The following is a 21,896-nucleotide window of genomic DNA, read 5'->3' as shown; positions in this document are numbered from 1 at the left end:
TTTCATTCATTTGCATGTGAACATCCAGTGTTCCCAACACCTTTTACTGAAGTCAAAATTTGCATATAGACTACCCATTACCAAATGAAACAATGCTTTTCCCCATAACTCACATGACTAATGAGTTCATGAGGGTATATATACATATTATTGATAGAAGAGCAAACTGAAAATCAGTCTCTGAGACATTTAATTTCTGTGTTATATGTGCATCACATATGTTTGTTATATATCTAGATAGGCAGATATGGGATTTATGGCTGGCTCTTTATATCCAGATTTTTGCATCACAAGGAGACACTATACAGCAATTTCCTGATATTTTGGTAGTTTCCAAAATACATATTATGGAACAGGAATATTGTCAAATGATTATTTCATAATAGGAAATACATGGGCTTATATATGCCCACCCAGACCCAAGGTACAAATATTTGAGTCTGTCTATGATATCAATATTAGATCTGAGATCTTTGCTGTCATTTCATTTACTTCTGAGACTGAATACCCTAAGGACAAGTGGGTGTGGGAGCATATGACATATACACAAAACAAAAGCAAGGGGAAAAATGACACTTAGCAGTCATACCTTTCAAAACCAGAAAGTATGTATGTTACAGTATATTCATAACTATTATTCTTAACCTCCTAATTGGAACATAAAATATGAGTGTCTAACAAAAAGTGCTCGTGATACAGAAGTTCTTAATAAATACCTGATTGACTGTAACTCAATTGACAGATGCCTGAAAATGCTATTAATAGCTAATCGTGAGCAAATGTTCAAACATTAATTCTTGGTGAAGCCAACAAAACTGTATTATTCACTTAGTGGACAGTGGAGGGTATATAAGTAACTCCTTTTATTCTATTGTTGACCTTATACTTGTGTATAAAGACTCTTCATATGTTAATACCAGTGTGAGAGATGTACACATTTGTTCTCATCGTCTCTATGTGAGAAATGTCAAGCTTAGCTGGTTAAGTAAAATATTTTATGTGAGAAAGTTAAATAACCAACCCAAACTAGCACCTTTACAAGAGGGCAAGTTTGAAATTGAAACCTAAGTCCCAATTCCAAACTCAGAGCTTTCCCCTCAAAAAGCTGATTAGAGAAGAAGAAAAAACTAACAAACAAAAAAATTGGCTAGAAATAATTCAAATTCAAATACTTGAATGAATAGCTACTGTTTCCTCATCAAACCTTAATATTCCACCTTCTCCTGACTGCCTTAAACAGAGTCTCAAATTCTATACAGATCTGTGAGGTTTACATGAGAATGTTTGTTTAAATAGGTGATGTTTTAGAAATATCTTTTCTTTGCTTGTGATTATTGCTTGTGACTATAATGAACATTCATTCTTGTTGTTTCTGAAAAGGTACGCTCTTTGTGTTCAGTGAGCTCTTTTATGTTTGTTAATTAAAAATGTCTAGCAATAAAGGACAATCCCACTAATTGCGCCTGGCAGCTGGCCCACCTTGCAATGACCCCTGCTTCCTCCCTCTTTTTCTTTGTTGAGGCAAAGTTGGCCCCGTAAAGTGAGGCAGCACTGCCCAACTCCAGATGGTGAGGAAAAATCACGACAGACTCAGTGGTTAGAAGTCTGTTCCTAAGACCCCGCGTTGCACCATTGTACGCAGGTGGCAAATAACAGACCCTCCCTTGTTGCAGCACCGTTTCGAATACAGCAGCTGTTCATACAAATTTACTTCATTCTTCTCTGCAATATCTTGGAAACTCCAACCTTTAAAAAATAAGCAGAAATCTCAATTTTCTTCAGGGATACACTGTTTTTTGTTGTTGTTGTTGTTTATAACTGGTACAGAAAGAAATATAGTCTCTACCTGAATATAAATAAAACCACTGGGATTGTATATTCCACTGGGATTGTATTTTTCTAATAATTACAGGCATTTAAGCTGTTGAATACATCTTTGTTCCAAAACATAATTGGAAATACATTATTTTATTTTTATTTTTTTTTTTAACGTAATCATCTTTTTATTTATTTATTTATTTATTTATTTATTTATTTATTTTTATTTCCAGCATAACAGTATTCATTATTTTTGCACCACACCCCGTGCTCCATGCAATCCGTGCCCTCTATAATACCCACCACCTGGTACCCCAACCTCCCACCACGCGTCCCTTCAAAACCCTCAGATTGTTTTTCAGAGTCCATAGTCTTTCATGGTTCACCTCCCCTTCCAATTTCCCCCAACTCCCTTCTCCACTCTAAGTCCCCATGTCCTCCATGCTATTTGTTATGCTCCACAAATAAGTGAAACCATATGATAGTTGACTCTCTCTGCTTGAGTTATTTCACTCAGCATAATCTCTTCCAGTCCCGTCCATGTTGCTACAAAAGTTGGGTATTCATCCTTTCTGATGGAGGCATAATACTCTATCCCCAGGGGTACAGGTCTGTGAATCACCAGGTTTACACACTTCACAGCACTCACCAAAGCACATACCCTCCCCAATGTCCATAATCCCACCCCCTTCTCCCAAACCCCCTCCCCCCAGCAACCCTCAGTTTGTTTTGTGAGATTAAAAGTCACTTATGGTTTGTCTCCCTCCCAATCCCATCTTGTTTCATTGATTCTTCTCCTACCCACTTAAGCCCCCATGTTGCATCACCACTTCCTCATATCAGGGAGATCATATGATAGTTGTCTTTCTCTGCTTGACTTATTTCGCTAAGCATGATACGCTCTAGTTCCATCCATGTTGTCGCAAATGGCAAGATTTCATTTCTTTTGATGGCTGCATAGTATTCCATTGTGTATATATACCACATCTTCTTGATCCATTCATCTGTTGATGGACATCTAGGTTCTTTCCATAGTTTGGCTATTGTGGACATTGCTGCTATAAACATTCGGGTGCATGTGCCCCTTTGGATCACTACGTTTGTATCTTTAGGGTAAATACCCAATAGTGCAATTGCTGGGTCATAGGGCAGTTCTATTTTCAACATTTTGAGGAACCTCCATGCTGTTTTCCAGAGTGGCTGCACCAGCTTGCATTCCCACCAACAGTGTAGGAGGGTTCCCCTTTCTCCGCATCCTCGCCAGCATCTGTCATTTCCTGACTTGTTTATTTTAGCCATTCTGACTGGTGTGAGGTGATATCTCATTGTGGTTTTGATTTATTTCCCTGATGCCGAGTGATATGGAGCACTTTTTCATGTGTCTGTTGGCCATCTGGATGTCTTCTTTGCAGAAATGTCTGCTCATGTCCTCTGCCCATTTCTTGATTGGATGGAAATACATTATTTTAAAGAAATTAGTCTGTAATTGCTTAGTGACATAAGAGTAAAACTTAGATTCTTTTTTACTTTTAAATGTATTTTTTACTTTTAAACATATTTTACTTTCACATAAATATAACTTATCAGCCTGATTTCCTAGAGTGACCAAAATATATTTATACTGTTAGAACTGTTTATGCTACTTTGAAATTGTTAATTCACTACATCCATTTCCCGTATGTAAAACTTTTACTAAAATAAAATATATAAGGAAAGGAAAAAAAAGATGAAAACAGGGAGACAAACCTTAAGAGACTCTTAACTGTACAAAGCAAACTGGGGTTTGCTAGAGGGGAAGGGGCTAGGGGGAAGGGGTAACTGGGTGATGGACATAAGGAGAGCACTTGATGGAATAAGCACTCAGTGTTATATGCAAATGATGAATCACTGAACTGTACCACTGAAACTAATTAAAAAAAAAAATAAGAAGAACTTGAAAAAAAAAATAAAATAAAATACATAATGCATTACACGTAAAATAAAATGACTGAAACCTACTTCTGTAAAGTGTTGGATGGATTTCAATTATGTGCACGTCACTACACCAGGTTCAGTCCATGGCAAGAAGCAAACATTAGAATGTAATGTGCTGTAACACTCCTTAAAAATCTGTGCTATGCTGCTCAACAGGAGGCTGAAGGCCCGTGAAGAAGCTGGAGAACCACCTAAAACAGTCATGCAGACAATATATTCTGGGTTTGTGAGGGATAGACACCACAATCAAACCGGTCCCAACCAGAGTTACACCAACTCCTGTAAGTGTAAAAGCGAGGTGAGTCTCGCTTTTCCTTTCTAACGTCACACCCACTTCTCTCTGCTTTCTCCAGCCGACCTCCCTGCCTCCCTTTGCCCAGCTTTCTTCTTTTTCCAGTTCCCTCAGGATGTGTCCAGACGTAGGCATCTTTCTCCAGCTACTTCTCTCATTCTCTGTCTTCTACCTCTATCTTCTATACCTTTCTCAAACTATATTTCCCTCTTTCCAAAACTTTTGTTGTTTCCTAACCACCCCAAGAGTAACAAAGAAGAAAATGAATGAAAAATTAAAGATGGAAATTTAATGTTTCAGAGATACAGGTAGTGCAACGCAGGTTTGACAACTCTAAAACACCAGAGACTGAGGCTCACTCCTCATTTACTGCTCTAACATCCTGAGCAACGTGGATTTCTTTCCTTAAATGTGACTCATAGTTCAAGGCGGTTGCTAGAGCCCCAGACTTTATAAATGTGTTCCAAGAGGGAAGAAGGGAAGCAGTGGGATAGAAAAAGGATCTATACCAGAAAAGGCTCCTCCTTCAAAAAGCTTTCCAAGAAGGTCTTCTCAGAGATTTTCCTAGAGGTGTGTCAAAGGAAAGTTCACCCAATCTCTCTTACATCTATTAGGGATGAAGAAATGAAGGGATTTCAAGGGGGTGGCTAGAAGTTTCTGTCCCTCACTGTCCTCCTTCATTTGGTCTCTATAACAGAAAGCATCTGTCAACTGTTGGTCTACAACACAGAGGAAGTTCTAGAAATAATTACTGAATATTTCTACAGTTTATTCATCTTCTCCTTAATGTCCTATATTAGCTAGTCTTACGGAACTCTGCATAGCTGCAACTGCTACCCAAACTCATTACTAAACTTGCCTGTGAGAGAAACTCTTCATGATGTTTTGTTGCATTCATCTTATAAAATATCTCTGGGAGGTAGAATCTATGTGACTGGACCAAAGCCAGGAGTGTAAATGTTCACTGTAGGGTTATCTGTCCTGGGGAATGCCTGAAAGGCTTCTGTTTACCTTCTGCTCAAACGGCAAACTGCAAATCCCAAAGGGATGCAGGCTTTTGTTCTTCATGCTGCTACAATAAGAACTGAAATCACAATACTGACACTGACAGGCAAGGCAAAAAATTAACAACAGCCACCGTTTATTAAGTACTGAAGTAGCAGGCATTGTGTTAGAAATTTTAGTTACTATACATCTCTAAGAATATTTGACATACTTAGTAGAAGAGATTACTACATCAGCATCTACCGGATAGCACACATTCCAGGCTCCATCTAATACCTACTCCTGTGGAATATCCAGAGCTTGTAACTCATGTTTAGTAAATCCCCTGGGATATTCTAATGTCCAACTAAATTTGAGACCCACTGTACTAGATTAAAAACTTTTTTCAATAAACAGCATCAATTTCAGACACAATGGATAATACCATAATACCCAGAGAAGAACAACAAACTCCTAAACTGTTTACAATTAGGAGAGACTGGCTGGTTCTGTCAGTACACTGTGCAACTCTTGATCTCGGGGCTGTACATTCGAACCCTACACTGTGTGTAGAGATTACTTAAAAATAAAATCTTAAGGAGTGCCTGGGTGGCTCAGTCGGTTAAGCATCCTACTCTTCACCTCAGCTCAGGTCTTGATCTCAAGGCCCTGCTCTGGGCTCCACCCTGGGCAGTGAGCCTACTTAAAAAAAAAAAAAAAAAAGTTAAAAAAAATAAATCTTTTCTAAAAGGAGAGGTTTATGAATTTGCAACCTAGAATTTATAAGATCTGAGGCTTTAAATAGGGCTAGTATGTACATCTGCTATAGTTTGAGTCCTATTTCAGGCTGGCTCAGTAAGCTATGTGGGTTCTCATTACAGACTCTGTTCAGTAATTCTCAACTAATCCTCCATGATAATTAGTGTTTCAAGATGAAGAACACCTTCAAAAATTAGTATTGTTGTCAAAACCAGATTAACCAAAGGGATAAATGTAACAAGATAATGGCATTTAGAATGGTCACTTCCAGTTGTCAAGACACTTAACAGATGATTCTTTCTCAAAAAAAAAAAAAAAAAAAAAAAAAAAGCTACTACAATCTATGTATAACATAATTTTTTTCAGATAGCTTCTAAATAATTATTTAGATTCTAAATAATTATCCCACAAAATCAGAGGATATGAATAATTAAAAAAAGAATTCCCCAAATCACAAATTTTTCAAAAATATTTTTTTTATAGATTTTATTTATTTATTTGAGTGACAGTGCACACATGTGGGGGCAGGGGAGGGGAAGAAGACAGAGAGGGAGCAGCAGATGCCCCACTGAGCAGGGAGCCTGACATGGGGCTCGACCCCAGGATCCTACAATCATGATCTGAGCCCAAGGCAGATGCTTAACCAACTAAGCCACTCAGGTGCCCCCAAAAGACATTTTCTTAATATATGCATGCCAACATATGTACATGATTTCTGCAGTTGTTGGTAGAATTATTCACAAATATTCCAGCTCTTCTACTTCTGGGCAAAAGGCAGGTTGAACTGCCTTTTAATTCTGACTTGGCCTCGCAACTCTCTGGCCAATGAAAATCTGAACAGGAGAGTCCAAAGGAAGCTTTAAGAACAGTGCATCTGGATTCTAGAAATACAGATACACACACACACACACACACACGCATATATATATATATATATATATCTATTTTCTTTTGTCCTGACACAACATGGAATGTTTCGGGTGGTAATTACATCGTCCTGGGTCCTGGCATGAGGAGGATGTGGGGAAGAGCTCCCTAGCCCATGATGGTCATGCTGTAAGGGTGAGAAATAAAACCTTCTTTACTCTAAACCCCTAATATAGGGGGTTGCTCATTATCACAGAATTGCCTAATTTATCTTGCCTGACTCATCTGCATATCAAAAGGTCTCCTGCCTCTCCTTAAAATGTATACCAACCAAAATGGCCCTTTTCACATCCAAAAATAATTAAAGCCTAGTTATGGAAAAGAAAAGAGCACCTACTGTAGTCTCAATCTACTAAGAAAACTCAAGTTTCTCTGTAAGTGTAATTCCCAAACAACTCTGAAAATGTATCATCAAGAAGAAAAAAAAGATCAGCTTTCAGCAGAGAATGTTAGTGAACTATGCAAAAGGAACAGAGTACAATTCAGCCTTTTCAAGGACACAAAACAATGGCTTTAAGACTTGTGAAAAGAAAGGGCAGACCCCAGCATACAATCAATAACTAGTGGCAGCAAAAGCACCATCATGTGCGTTCAGTTTAAAGACAAATTGTTCTTTTATTGACAGCCACTCCCGGCTGAGACCCGTCTGAATGATTTAAAGAAACCATATGGCTGCAAAATTAGCAGGAAAACACATCCATCTCAGAAGGAAAACTTGTAAAGTTACAAATATTTTTCTCTAAAACAAAAGGGTTATGGTCATACTTGATAATCAAGACTCTTCACAGCAGGTTAATTACCAAGTTCAGAACCTATCTGTGTATCACTGGTCTGGAAGGCTCACAGTAGTTTTTCCATATTTCTGCCCAAGGACTCTTTTGACAGAAGATTACTTGTGACATTAGGTTAATTTTGTTTCACCTTTCTTTCAACTTTATTTCCTCATCTTTTAGAAGCAGTTTCCTGTTTATTTTAGAAGCTTAGGAGATGCTGACAAGTAGAGTTTGCTCATAATGGCATAAAGATTGAGAGTAAGGGTACCCGTTTTCAAATTAAGGTCACGTAAACTTACCAATTTCCTTCAAAAAGTCTACGAAAAATCACACTGCAGCACTGTGCACGCTATGTGGCACAAAGCAGGCCATCTGCTCTTCCCAATATGCAGACAAAATGCAGCCTGTCTTAACTCATAACGTCGTATTTCAAGCTTTGATATAAACAGCTGGTTTTGGCATAAATTGTACATGTTTAGGGGGCACAGCCCCTGGTGTCCCTTGTTTTCAGGTGTCAGATCACATTTCTCCCACACACAGGACTATGTTCACATTTCATGAAAATGAGGGATTTCTTGAGATGTTTTTATAAGCCATAGTCCTGCCTCACACAGAAGAGTGAACTAAATTCAATAATTTTTTCCCAAAACTTATTTTTTAACCAAAACAACTTTGTGATTTTATGAAAATATGCATTGTGCCAATTATGGTTTACTGCAATCCATACTAATGATATGAAAAGTCCCATACAAAGTATACCCACAAAGCCCACGGAAAGCTTACTTTATTTATTTATTTTTTTTTATCAAATAGGATGAGTAAAACTTCACTAGACCTGCCTTCTAATCTACAAACAAACAAACAAACAAAAAATTCCCCCAAAGAAAACTGAATAAGACAACACCACGTACCAAAATACATAATATTTACTTGGTCAATCAGTACTGCATAAACGCTTTATGCAGAAGAGGAAAACATACAGATCTAGACTGAGTCAGACTCAGGATTCAAACCCTGGCTGTTGTACTAAGTGATCACGTGGCCTACAGGCAAGCTCTAAACCTACAGAAGCCTCAGGGAAGCGACCAACAGTTCTGTTTTTTCACAGCAGGTTAATTACCAAGTTCAAAACCTATTCTCTTGTAAGAATTAAGAGAAATAATGTATAGAGGTCTCCTACCCTGGAGACTGGCACAAGTCAACAAATGCTAGTTCTCAGGATGGCCTTGTCTTGTGCTGATCAATACCCAGTTCCTTTCCCACTAAGAAATAGGAAATTATACTTTCCAGCCCCATTGTAGTTGTACCATACAGCTAGTTATAACAATGTGCTATGGACAAGTGCCAGCCAAAGTACAAAACAAAACAAAACAAAAAACCCCCAAATCCTATTTCTGATGGGGAGGCTATAAGATCAAACAGTCCTCACCCCCAGTTCCATGTGTCACACAGCTACACCCTACATAAAACCAACATGAGTGAGAAATAAATGTCTACCATGTGAAGCCAGAAATTGCTATCAGCAGTGGGTTGCTGCCACGAATAAAACCTAATGTAGCACGGGATAAGGAATTAGAAGGAAGAGAGAAAAACAATCGCAATTGGAGATTGCAGTCAGAGAAACTTGTCAGCAAAGGTAAATTAGGAGGCAGACTGTGAAGCTAATGGACTTGTCCTTTTAGGAAGAGTAGAAAATCGAATGGTAGTAGCACCTATCTGGCTGATATTGGCAGCATTTGGAACCACACTACAAGAAGTAAGTGAGCTCACGGAAAAATTCATGAGATTAATGGCAGGCACAAGTGGGAACAGAGAGAAGTGTGCTTCTGCCTGAAGAACAAGCTTGTGTCAGGTAAACGTGGCCTCAGAGAGCCACAGGACGTTATCAGAGGGGGACTAGAAACATCTCAAGATGAGCCCAGTATTCTGCACCGCTTTCAACTCCAATGTACTTGTCAGTTTTCATCCGTGCAAAGGAGGCAAGATGCTGAGTGAAAAGCAATGACAACTAAAAAGCACCTAAGGTAAGCCAAATCTGAACAGTCTCACAGATTCAGGAGAAAAATAATAATCAAGTTCAAGGGACAAAAGAAGATGGAATTAAGCCAGACCTCAGAAACACACAGTATCACTTGAAGTAGTCTGTGGATTCCTCAGTTTCGAATGGGGCCAAGAAAAGGAGAAGTGGGAGCTGATGCTGAAGCCAGAGCACCAGTCTTGCAGCATGTGTATGCCCAGGGCTCCCAGGTTTCCCGCAGGCTCTGAGTATCACCAGAACGACTCCCAGGACTCAGGCCAACACACTGGCAGTACAGTTATAATGGCCAAGTATACAAGCTGGAATTAGCAAAGAGATAACGGAGGATAAGGAGAAGTCCAAGAGAAAGCAGGAGCAAGCTGTCCAAGTACTCTCCAGGGGAGTCACATGGGGCATGATCAGTTCCCCCAGCAGCACTGGGTGGTAACAGGTTCAAAGCCTTGGTGAACAGGAAGCTCAGCTGGGTCTCGGGTCCAGGGTTTTGACTGGGGCGGCGCCTGCCTCACTGACCTCGTACTCAGACCTCAGCCCCTCAGAGCAATCCTACCATGTAGGCAGGGGTGGCCCAGAGACTGAGGCACACAAAAACATCTGTGTCGTGCAGAATATTCCAACAGCTCAAAGGTTATTTCCCCAGGGCCATTCCTGAAAACAGGACTTGCTGTGGAATGGACAGACTTGAGCAACCCTGGTCTGCTATTAATCTCTTCCTGTGTACCTGGAAAAACAAACAATTGAAATTGAGAAGGCCCCAGAAGATGATGAACTCAGATAATTAACATAAAGTTTTAGGTGGGGCCTCAGAATGGCATGTTATAGGAAGACTACGGGCGGTCTAGAGAGGTCACATCCTTACCCCTGGAACTTCTGACTATGCTTAGTTACATGGAGAAGAGGGATTGAGGATGTGGGTGGAATTAAGTTCACTAGTCAGCTGCCCTTTGGGGGACATTATGTCAAATTATCTGTGTGGGTCCAATATAATCACAAGGGTCCTTCCAACCACACGAGGCAGAAGAAAGAGTCTTAGAGATAGAAAGGGTCATGTGATGAAGCAAGCGGAGTCTGAAGCCATGTGTTTACAGGACTGAAAGACGGCAAACTCTGAAGATGGACTATGAGCCAAGGAATGAGGACAGCCTCCAGAAGCTGGAAAAAGGAAGGGAATAGCTTCTCCCCAGAAGTTCCAGAAGAAACACAGCCCTGCAAAAACCCTGGTTTTAGCCAAGTGAACCTCACTTCAGAGAGCTTTTCCCCAGGGCCGTATGATAATTAATTTGTGTTGCTTTAAGCCATTAAGTTTGTGCCAATTTGTTTCAGTAGTCATAGAAAACTAATATAATTTACTCATAGGATGTTAAGGACATAAACCCTTTTCTCCTTCTTTCCTGTTTTCTCTTCTTTCTTCTCTAATAAAACTTACTGAATAGTTCATTACTTTATTGGATTGTGACCATGTATAGAAGTGGCCATGTACTATAAGTGACAAAGTTTCCCTCCAAAGCACAACAGATGTGTTGCTGGTGTACCCATATTAGCATGAAACAAAGTAGCCTTTATTAATTTATTAGAGAGTGGGGGTAGAGGCAGAGGGAGAGATAGAATCTCCAGCAGACTCTGTATTGAGCATGGAGCCTGATGCAGGGTCCGATCTCATGACCTTGAGGTCATGACTGAGCCGAAATCAAGAACTGGGCTCTCAGCCAACTGGGTCACCCAGGCACCCCCCCCCCAATCAAAGTAGCCTTTAAAACAACAGACACTGTAAAAGATAAAGTCATATGAGTCAAGCCACAAGATTTAAAACCCCATATCTGTATGCACATAACATAGCCTGAAACACAGAAAACTGACAGAATTTAAAAGAAGACAAATTCACAATTAATGCATATTAATACTTTTTCATTAGTAATCAACAAAGCTAACCAACAAGTATGTATATATAGCAGAATTTTCAAAACTGGCACATTCTAGGCAAGTTTCAGAAAGTTTTAACAGGCTGGTAATGTTTTAAACTCTCTGATCATACTGCAAATATGATAGCTATCCATGGATGTTTGGAAATTAAAGGGCTAATAAAAAACTCAAAGGTAAAATAAAAAATTAAAATTAAACATATAAAATAATTAACAAAATATACATATAAAATTGTGTAGGAAGCAACTAAAACCCTGTTGTAGGGGACCTAATAACATTAAATGTAAATGTTAGAAAACTAGTCTGAAGACATTATTTAAATATCCACCTCCAAAAGTTAAAATGATGACAGTAGGGGCGCCTGGGTGGCTCAGTTGGTTAAGCAACCGCCTTCAGCTCAGGTCACGGTCCCGGAGTCCCAGGATCGAGTCCACCATCAGGCTCCCAGCTCCATGGGGAGTCTGCTTCTCCCTCTGACCTTCCCGCCTCTCATGCTCTCTCTCACTGTCTCTCTTTCAAATAAATAAATAAAAATCTTTAAAATAAAAATAAAAAATAAAATGATGACAGTATATTAAATTCAGAAGAATTAGAAAGAATAAGTAAAAACACGAATTAATTTAATATAAAATAAACATGGAGACTAGACCAGAAATCAAACGCAATCAGAATGGACTAAAGAGTAACTGGGGGATTTCCTACTTGCATCTCTTTATTTCTGTCTCTTTTAATAATGAAAATGGAATATGAGCTATTTTACTGCGTAGAAAGATTTCCTCAGCTAATATGTTTGTGTTCCAGCAAGTCAATTATCAAAAACACTTTTTTTTTCTTTTTTACTTGTTAGTTCATAAAGGGTAAGGACATAAGGACATTAGTCTGTAACGGTTAAGAACATGACAATCAGGAGACTCCAAGTTTCAAGTAATTTTTCCACTGAGGTTTGTGTGGCTGTGGCCATGGAATTTATTGTCATTACACGTCAGTGTTGTCACCTGTACAGTGAAGATTATACTTTAAATCTTGAATTTCTTGGAGGACTCAATGTAAAGCCACATAGTACCTGGCATAGGTAAACATTCAGCACTTGGTAACTATTACTGTTTTTATGCTAGGGCTGACTTTTCGTCGCAAACCTGAAAGTCCTACAGTCTACAAAAGTACAGCTAAAGGATGTCACGCAACCTTGTTCATCTGAACCACAAATCACTTAAGACTTCAAATTCTTCTAAATCTTCTCACATGAGTTGGTGAATTTTATTTGAACTCTCAAGATTTATTCTCATTTTTTAGGTGCAGAGGAGTCAAAAAGGACAGAGAACTGCACATTTTCTTTTTTTAAGAGAAAGAATGCAAAAATACTGGTTGTCTCTTATTACACTAATATTAAACATCTCCATGCAATGAGATGTACTTAAATATTATCATCCCATTTTCCTTTCTCCTTGACATATTTTCAGAGTTCTACTGATGTCACAAGCAAAACGTGAATTGTCAAATTAACACTTAACATGGTCAAACGTTAACCAGAAATACACCTCAAGTGCTGCGGTGTCATCAAGAATCCACTGAAGAGGAAAGAGATCCCGGAGATGGAAGAAAAAGTCTGTGATTCCACAGAGGTTACGCTCGGTAGGGAGATAAAAATGTATTTGCTGCTTCAGTGAGCCAGTTTAAATTCACCAGTCTTGATGGAGGTGAATGAGCTCAAAAAATGTTTTCTTAGGCTTTTTCCCCTTACATAGTCTGTTGCTGCTTTATTTTCTGGCCATAGTCTCACCAGATGCAACGTTCAGGAGTTAGAATTCTAAGCATTTCATAAACATAGGGGATAATTGTCAGATTTAGGAGAGGTTATATAGGTGCCTTAGGTGAATGAGAAAGTATGATTTACCACAAACCAAGCAGCCAATGAGTTAAGATTAAACTAATCCAGATATATTCAATCCAGAAACCTGACCAGGAGGCAAAATAACAGATCTGAGGAAAGTGACATGTCTTTTAGATGAGAAGAAGAGATTTCCCACGATAGGCAACATTCTATCATGCTTTATGTTTATGTAAGGATAGGGAATCATTACTCCAATTTTTCAGAGGATGAGTCACAGATATACAGCAGAGCTTGTGTGAGGTTGTATATTCTAGTACCTGGAATATGATTTATTTTTGTCACTTTCCACTCCTCTGACATTCGCTAGTACACCAAGCAATCTCCAAAATTCAAGATTTCTGATTTCAAGGCACAGCCTAAGAAATTTTAAGAGAAAATAAGGCAGAAGTCAAGCTCATATTAATTAATGGAATCCTGTTTTGAGTTAGAATGCCACTGACTCTTCTTTTTTTAAAATTTTTTATTTATTTTCACCATAACAGTATTCATTATTTTTGCACCACACCCAGTGCTCCATACAATCCGTGCCCTCTATAATACCCACCACCTGGTACCCGAACCTCCCACCCCCCGCCCCTTCAAAACCCTCAGATTGTTTTTCAGAGTCCATAGTCTCTCACGGTTCACCTCCCCTTCCAATTTCCCCCAACTCCCTTCTCCTCTCTAATTCCCTATGTCCTCCATACTATTCCTTATGCTCCACAAATAAGTGAAACCATATGATAATTGACTCTCTCTGCTTGACTTATTTCACTCAGCATAATCTCTTCCAGTCCCGTCCATGTTGCTACAAAAGTTGGGTATTCGTCCTTTCTGATGGAGGCATAATACTCCATAGTGTATATGGACCACATCTTCCTTATCCATTCGTCCATTGAAGGGCATCTTGGTTCTTTCCACAGTTTGGCGACTGTGGCCATTGCTGCTATAAACACTGGGGTACAGATGGCCCTTCTTTTCACTACATCTATACTACCTAGAGCAATCTATACTTTTAATGCTATTCCGATCAAAATTCCACTGGTATTCTTCAAAGAGCTGGAGCAAATACTCCAAAAATTTGTATGGAATCAGAAGAGACCCCGAATCACTACGGAAATGTTGAAAAACAAAAATAAAACGGGGGGGCATCACGTTACCTGATTTCAAGCTTTACTACAAAGCTGTGATCACCAAGACAGCATGGTACTGGCATAAAAACAGACTCAAAGACCAGTGGAACAGAGTAGAGAGCCCAAATATGGACCCTCAACTCTATGGTCAAATTATCTTTGACAAAACAGGAAAAAATATACAGTGGAAAAAAGACAGTCTCTTCAATAAATGGTGCTGGGAAAACTGGGCAGCTATATATAGAAGAATGAAACTCGACCATTCTCTTACACCATACACAAAGATAAACTCAAAATGGATAAAAGACCTCAATGTGAGACAGGAATCCATCAGAATCCTAGAGGAGAACATAGGTAGTAATCTCTTCGATACTAGCCACAGCAACTTCTTTCAAGATATGTCTCCAAAGGCAAAGGAAACAAAAGCGAAGATGAACTTTTGGGACTTCATCAAAATCAAAAGCTTCTACACAGCCAAGAAAACAGTCAAGAAAACAAAGAGGCAACCCATGGAATGGGAGAAGATATTTGCAAATGACAGTACAGACAAAAGGTTGATATCCAGGATCTATAATGAACTCCTCAAACTCAACACACACAAAACAGACAATCATATCAAAAAATGGGCAGAAGATATGGACAGACACTTCTCCAATGAAGACAGACAAATGGCTATCGGACACATAAAAAATGTTCATCATCACTAGCCGTCAGGGAGATTCAAATTAAAACTACATTGAGATATCACCTTACACCAGTTAGAATGGCCAAAATTAGCAAGACAGGAAGCAACATGTGTTGGAGGGGATGTGGAGAAAGGGGAACCCTCTTACACTGTTGGTGGGAATGCAAGTTGGTGCAGCCTCTTTGGAGAACAGTGTGGAGATTCCTCAAGAAATTAAAAATAGAACTTCCGTATGACCCTGCCATTGCACTCCTGGGTATTTACCCCAAAGATACAGATGCCACCGACTCTTGCTATGAAAATTAGGTCATAATTAGGACCATAATCTATAACAAGAAGCTTTGGCATTCAGACTTTTCTTCTTGTCCACAAAACAATCCTGTGTTTTTCACAGGAACAAAAGCTGGCGAATCAACACACAAAGACAGACTGTACAATTTTCCTATACAGCGAGGCCTGTCCCCAGCTCTGATATGTAACCCTTTGTTCCTCCAGCCAGGAAGCACAATAGACAAGAAAGTGACTAGCTAAGAGCAAAATGTGAAATTCTAAGAATTTACATGTTGATGATTTTCACTCTGCTACTCTTAACTTCTCCCATACCCTATGTCACTCCCCGAGAATCCAATTTCCTCATACTATTGGCTGATTTTTTATTGAGGGTCCCCTAAACTTGACCCATCTTACAATGTCACATGCTCCAAAGTTACATCTTTTATTTCTTTTCCAAAAAAAAAACCTATTTACTCCACTAAAAAAATCTAAATTAAATATCAAAAAAGCCTGATTAAGTCACACTAAACATGGGGCGCCTGGGTGGCTCAGTGGGTTAAGCCGCTGCCTTCGGCTCGGGTCATGATGTCAGAGTCCTGGGATCGAGCCCCGCATCGGGCTCTCTGCTCAGCGGGGGGCCTGCTTCCTCCTCTCTTTCTGCCTGCCTCTCTGCCTGCTTGTGATCTCTGTCAAATAAATAAATAAAATCTTTAAAAAAAAAAAGTCACACTAAACAAAACGTTCTTATAAGACAACTCATTTCCTTAAATTTCTTAACCCTTCCCAATATATTCTCCTTTTAATTACAATGATTTTTAGAGCGTATCAATCTCAATAATAAGGTATTTAGTAATAGGTTGTATTTTTAAACCCCTGATTTTCAAATATATATGTATTTTTTACATTAAAGAATATTTCGTTGAAGGCTCTGGATGAAGCCTGAATCTGAAATCAGTGTCCTAGGTCCAGAGACATCTGTTTCCAGCTAAGACAGAGTAAAGGAAACTCCCCTTGCCCTCCTAATAGAACCAGCTAAATCACTAGAAAAAATATACAAACACCGCTTTTGATGATAAAAGGCAACAAGGATGGTGGTGTCTGGAAGAAACAGATGAGATAACTTGATTGCTCCGGTTTACTGTTCTGAGAGGTGCTGGAGACCACAATGCGGAGAGAGGGCACCCAGGCAGAGACAAGCAGACTCGGGTCGAGGAAATGCTGCGGAGAATACAGGCTCATCAGGCAGACAGAGCTCTAAAACCAAAGTGCCAGAGAAGGAGCATGTCTGCAATGCACAGAGTAGTTCCTCTGTACTGAAGAGGGCACGTGTGTCAGGAAACTACCAGAGTTGGGGGGTTGAGCAGGGGTAGCCACCCAGAGGACTACAAGGGATAGTGCACAGCAGGAGCAGATAGCTGACTACAGTACTATCCCCCCCAAACCCCTAGCACCCAGACTGGTTGAGCTACACCAAGATCAGGGGCAGCTGGCAAGAGCAGACAGAGGGCTCCTGCCTTAAAATAGGGGAGAGTCAGCCCAAGGAGCAGCACTGCTCTGCCCCACTCATAGATATTAAATCAAGACTCACATATCAAACCACTTTTGAGGAACTTACCTTCATCCAGCACAAGTTCAAGAATATTTATAGAAAATCAAAAAGAAAATAAAAAAAAGGTAAAATTCATAATGCCTACCATCCAATATAAAAAAGTACCAGGAATGAAAAAAAAAATGGCACATAATTATCGGAGGGGTGGGAATCAATGAACTATAAATGAATAAGAACTGACAAAGATACCAGGATTTGCAGAACAGGATGTTAAAGCTATTATTATCACTGCATTCCAAATGCTCATAAATTTAAGAAAAAAGGTACAGAAGACATCAAAAAGAAACCCAAATCAAATGCAAAGAACTGAGAACTACAATATCTGAAATAAAAAAATACACTGTATGGGAGATTAGACATTACAGTTTAAAAGAACAGTGAATTTCAAGGCACAGCAATAGAAACTATACAAATGGAACATATAAATTTTTAAAAACAGAAAAAAAGAAAAGAATATTAATGCCATATAGAACAACTTCAAGCTGTGAATATACTTGGGAAACTGGAACTCTTAGAGAAGACAAGAGGGAGAGAGAGACAAATAACTTGAAAAAATAATGTCTGGAAATGCTCCAAATTCAAGGAAAGCTACATAAATCAATAAATCAATACACTCAACAATATAAAGCAAAAGAAACACTAAAAATGAAACTAAGGCACATCATAATCAAATTCTTTGAAAAAGGGATAAAGACAAAATATTAAAAGCAGTCAGAAAAATAAAACAAAATATTTTACCTATGGTAAAATAAAGACAAAGAAGACAGCAGACTTCTTGTCTGAAAAAAAAAACAAAAAAACAAAACTGCTAGCAACAACCAATAGAATAACTTTTCAAGCATTGAAAGAATAAAGCTGTCATCCTAGATATATCAATCCAGTGAAAATAGCTCTGAAAAAAAAAAGTTAATAGAGACATTTTCACATATATAACACCTGAAGGAATTAATCACCAGAAGACACATTCCAGGAAATGTTAAAGGAGTTCCTTCAAAAAGCAAGAAAGTGATTCCAGATGGAACTGCAGACCTGTTCAAAGGAACAAAGAGAAACAGTAGTGGTAATACATGGGTAAATATATTAATTTTACTTGGTTTAAATATGTTGAAAAGTTAATGGACAGCTTAGTAAAAGCAATTACAATATACTGGGGGGGGATAACATGTATATATGTATATATGTAAGACATATGATAAAAGTAACATGCTATATATGACCAAAAACACAAAAATCAGGAGAAAATACATGGACAGTACCACTACAACCTTCTTATACTATTAAGTGGTAAAATATCACTTGAATATTGACTGTAATAATTTAAACACGTACTTAAATAATAAGCATCCTAAAATAACACAGTAGTGTTATTACACATAATTTATAATGTAATAGTGTATAATGTATAGTGTAATAACACAAAAAGTATAGTCAGCAAAGAGATGAAGTGGGAGGAAAAATAATGAAAGCACACATGGGAAAGAGAAATAAAGAATAAAAGAACAAATATAAAACAAACAATAAATTCACAATAGAAACGTTAGTGGTTTAAACATTCTACTTAAAAGACAGAAACTGTCAGGTTTCATTCAAAAGCAAAATTTAATACTATATACTGATCAAAGAAACCCAAGTTAAATATGAACACATAAATAAATGAAAAGTAAAATGATGTCCATTTATTTTGCTAATCCTCTACCCTCCCAAAAAAAGGAAGGTAAAATCCCTTTATAACACAGGACAAGACAGAGTTAAAAGTAAAGCATACCAATTGGGATGTAAGTAAATAAAAGTCATAATGATGAAAGGTCTACTCATCAAGAAACCAAAACAATCCTAAAAGTGGAAATATTGAGAGTCCTAAAGATTCTCCAGAGAAGGAATTGGCTCAAGTGATCATGGAGGTTGGCAAGTCCAAAGTTCAGAGTAGCCAGCATGCTTAAGACCAGAGAGCTGCAATTCAAGTCTGCAGGCACTCTGCTGACAGAGTTGTCTCTATCTTGGAGGAGGTCAGTCTTTTTCTTAAGGTCTTCCACTGACTGGATAGGGCCAATGCATATAATGAGGACAATATACTGCTCAAAGTCTACTGACTAAAATGTAATTTCAGTCTAAAAATATCTTCACAGAAGCATATAAAATAACGTTGACCAAATATCTTTGTACCATGGCCTACCCAAGTTTAACCATAAAATTAACCATCAACCTTATAACAGTACTTCAAGCTACATGAAGCAAAAACTGATAAACTGCAAGGAACAATATACAGATCAGAAATTAAGGTCACAGATTTCAATACTTTTCTCTCAATAAACAACAAAACATGAAACCAAAAAAAAAAAAAAAAATCAGTAAGGTTATAGAAGACTTGACTAGTATAATCAAACAACTTGACCAAATTGAGGTACGGAAAATGCCACACAACAAAAGAATATGCATTCCTCTCAAATGCAAGCAAAAGATTTATGAAGATGTATCTTATTCTGATCCATAAAACAAGTCTAAATAAATCTAAAAGGACTCAAGCTACACAAAACGTGCTTACTTATTATCATGGAATTAAATTATGCATCAAGGGCGCCTGGGTGGCTCAGTGGGTTAAGCCTCTGCCTTCAGCTCAGGTAATGATCCCAGGGTCCTGGGATCAAGCCCACATCAGGCTCTCTGCTCGGTGGAGAGCCTGCTTCCTCCTCTCTCTCTGCCTGCCTCTCTGCCTACTTGTGATCTCTGTATGTCAAATAAATAAATAAAATCTTTTAATAAATAAGTAAATTATGCATCAATTACCAAAAGTTCATGGGAAAATCCAAAAATATTTGAAAATTAAATAATACAATGCTAAGTAACCTGTGTGTCAGATAATTAGTCAAAACAGAAACTGAAAAGTAGTATGACTTGAATAAAAACAAAAACATAAAAATCTGTGGGATGCCACAAAAGCCATCTTTTGGGAGGAAATAATAGGATTAAATAAGTACCAACACTGAAAATGAAGGAATGTCTTAAATTAATAACCTCACCTTCCATATTAAGAAATTAGGAGAAATAAGAACAAATAAAACAAAAACTATGTAAAGGAAAAAAGAAAAAAACAAGATCAGAATGCAAATCAGTTAAATAGAAAATGAAAAAGCAACAGTGCAAAGCAATGAAATCAAATGTTCTCCATAGTGTATGAAGAAAGTGACAAACTTCTACCCATACCACTTGAGGGAAAAAAACAGGTAACAAATGACCATTATCAGTAATGAGGAGTTATTACTACAAATTTTGTAGTTATCAAAAAGATAATGAGTAGGAGAAGAATAAATGAAACAAGATGGGATTGGGAGGGAGACAAACCATAAGTGACTCTTGATCTCACAAAACAAACTGAGGGTTGCTGGGGGGAGGGGGTTTGGGAGAAGGGGGTGGGATTATGGACATTGGGGAGGGTATGTGCTTTGGTGAGTGCTGTGAAGTGTGTAAACCTGGTGATTCACAGACCTGTACCCCTGGGGATAAAAATATATGTTTATAAAAAATAAAAAATTAATTAAAAAAAAAAGATAATGAGGAAATATGAATAATGTCATGCTAATAATTTTGATAATTTATATGAAATGGAAAAAGCCCTTGAAAAACACAAAGTACCAAAGCTCAATTAAAGATAAATAAAAAGGTACAACGTTATAGTTATAAAATAAATAGGTCATGGAGATGTAATATTATCATGCCAACTATACTTAATCATAGTTTATTACATATTTGAAATTTGCTAAGGAGTAGATCTTAAAAGATCTCATCACAAGAAAAATAAATCTGTAACCCTGCATGGTAAAGATGTTAACTACTCATGGTGATCATTTTGCAACATAAACAAGTATCAAATCATTATGTTATACACCTGAAACTGATATACTGCTATATGTCAATTATGCATTAAAAAAGACAATAAATTAATAAAAAAATTTTAAAAAGACAATAAATAAATAACCTGAATAGTCCTGTATCTACTAAAGAAATTGAATCAGTAAATTAAACCCCTCTCCATGAAGAAAACTCCAGAACAGACAGATGCACTGGTGAATTCTATCAACATTGAAAAAAAGAAATCATACCAATTCTATTTAACTTCATACGAAACACTAAAAAGAAGGGAGTAATTCCCTATTCATTTCATGAAGTCAGCATTACCTTGAAGCCAAAACCAGACAAAAATATTACAAGAAAAGAGAGACTCAAAGAGGATTCTCAGGTCCTTCGTCTTTATTTATTTATCTCAGGTCCTTTTATGTTCAGGTCCTTTCTATCTGGTCCCCTACCTAGGAGGAACACCATTTTATTTTAATGTATCATCATTTCTATACAGTGTCGATTACCTCTACTAAAATTTCATAAAATTCATAAAATCTCATATAATTTCAAATAAAATTTGTAGCTATTCATGACACATTGGTCTTCAGTTCCCTTTTCTAGACAGTTTTATGTCTTCCTTCACATCAGTCTACTTTGTTATTTTCTCATCTGTTGCATTAGCTACAACTTCTAGTACCATGTTGAATAGGAGTAGTGAGATCTGTGCATTATGCTTTAATGACTTGTTTTGTTATGCCTTTCCTGTTATGCAATGCTTGTTTCTTTTTTTTTTTTTATTTATTTTTTTTTATTTTTTATTTTTTATTATTTTTATTTCCAGCATAACAGTATTCATTATTTTTGCACCACACCCCGTGCTCCATGCAATCCGTGCCCTCTATAATACCCACCACCTGGTACCACAACCTCCCACCCCCCATCCCTTCAAAACCCTCAGATTTTTTTTCAGAGTCCATAATCTCTCATGGTTCACCTCCCCTTCCAATTTC

This window comes from Mustela erminea, chromosome 14 (genome assembly GCF_009829155.1).
Source record: "Mustela erminea isolate mMusErm1 chromosome 14, mMusErm1.Pri, whole genome shotgun sequence".
Taxonomy (NCBI): Eukaryota; Metazoa; Chordata; class Mammalia; order Carnivora; family Mustelidae; genus Mustela; species Mustela erminea.
Note: the sequence above shows the minus strand (reverse complement) of the source record.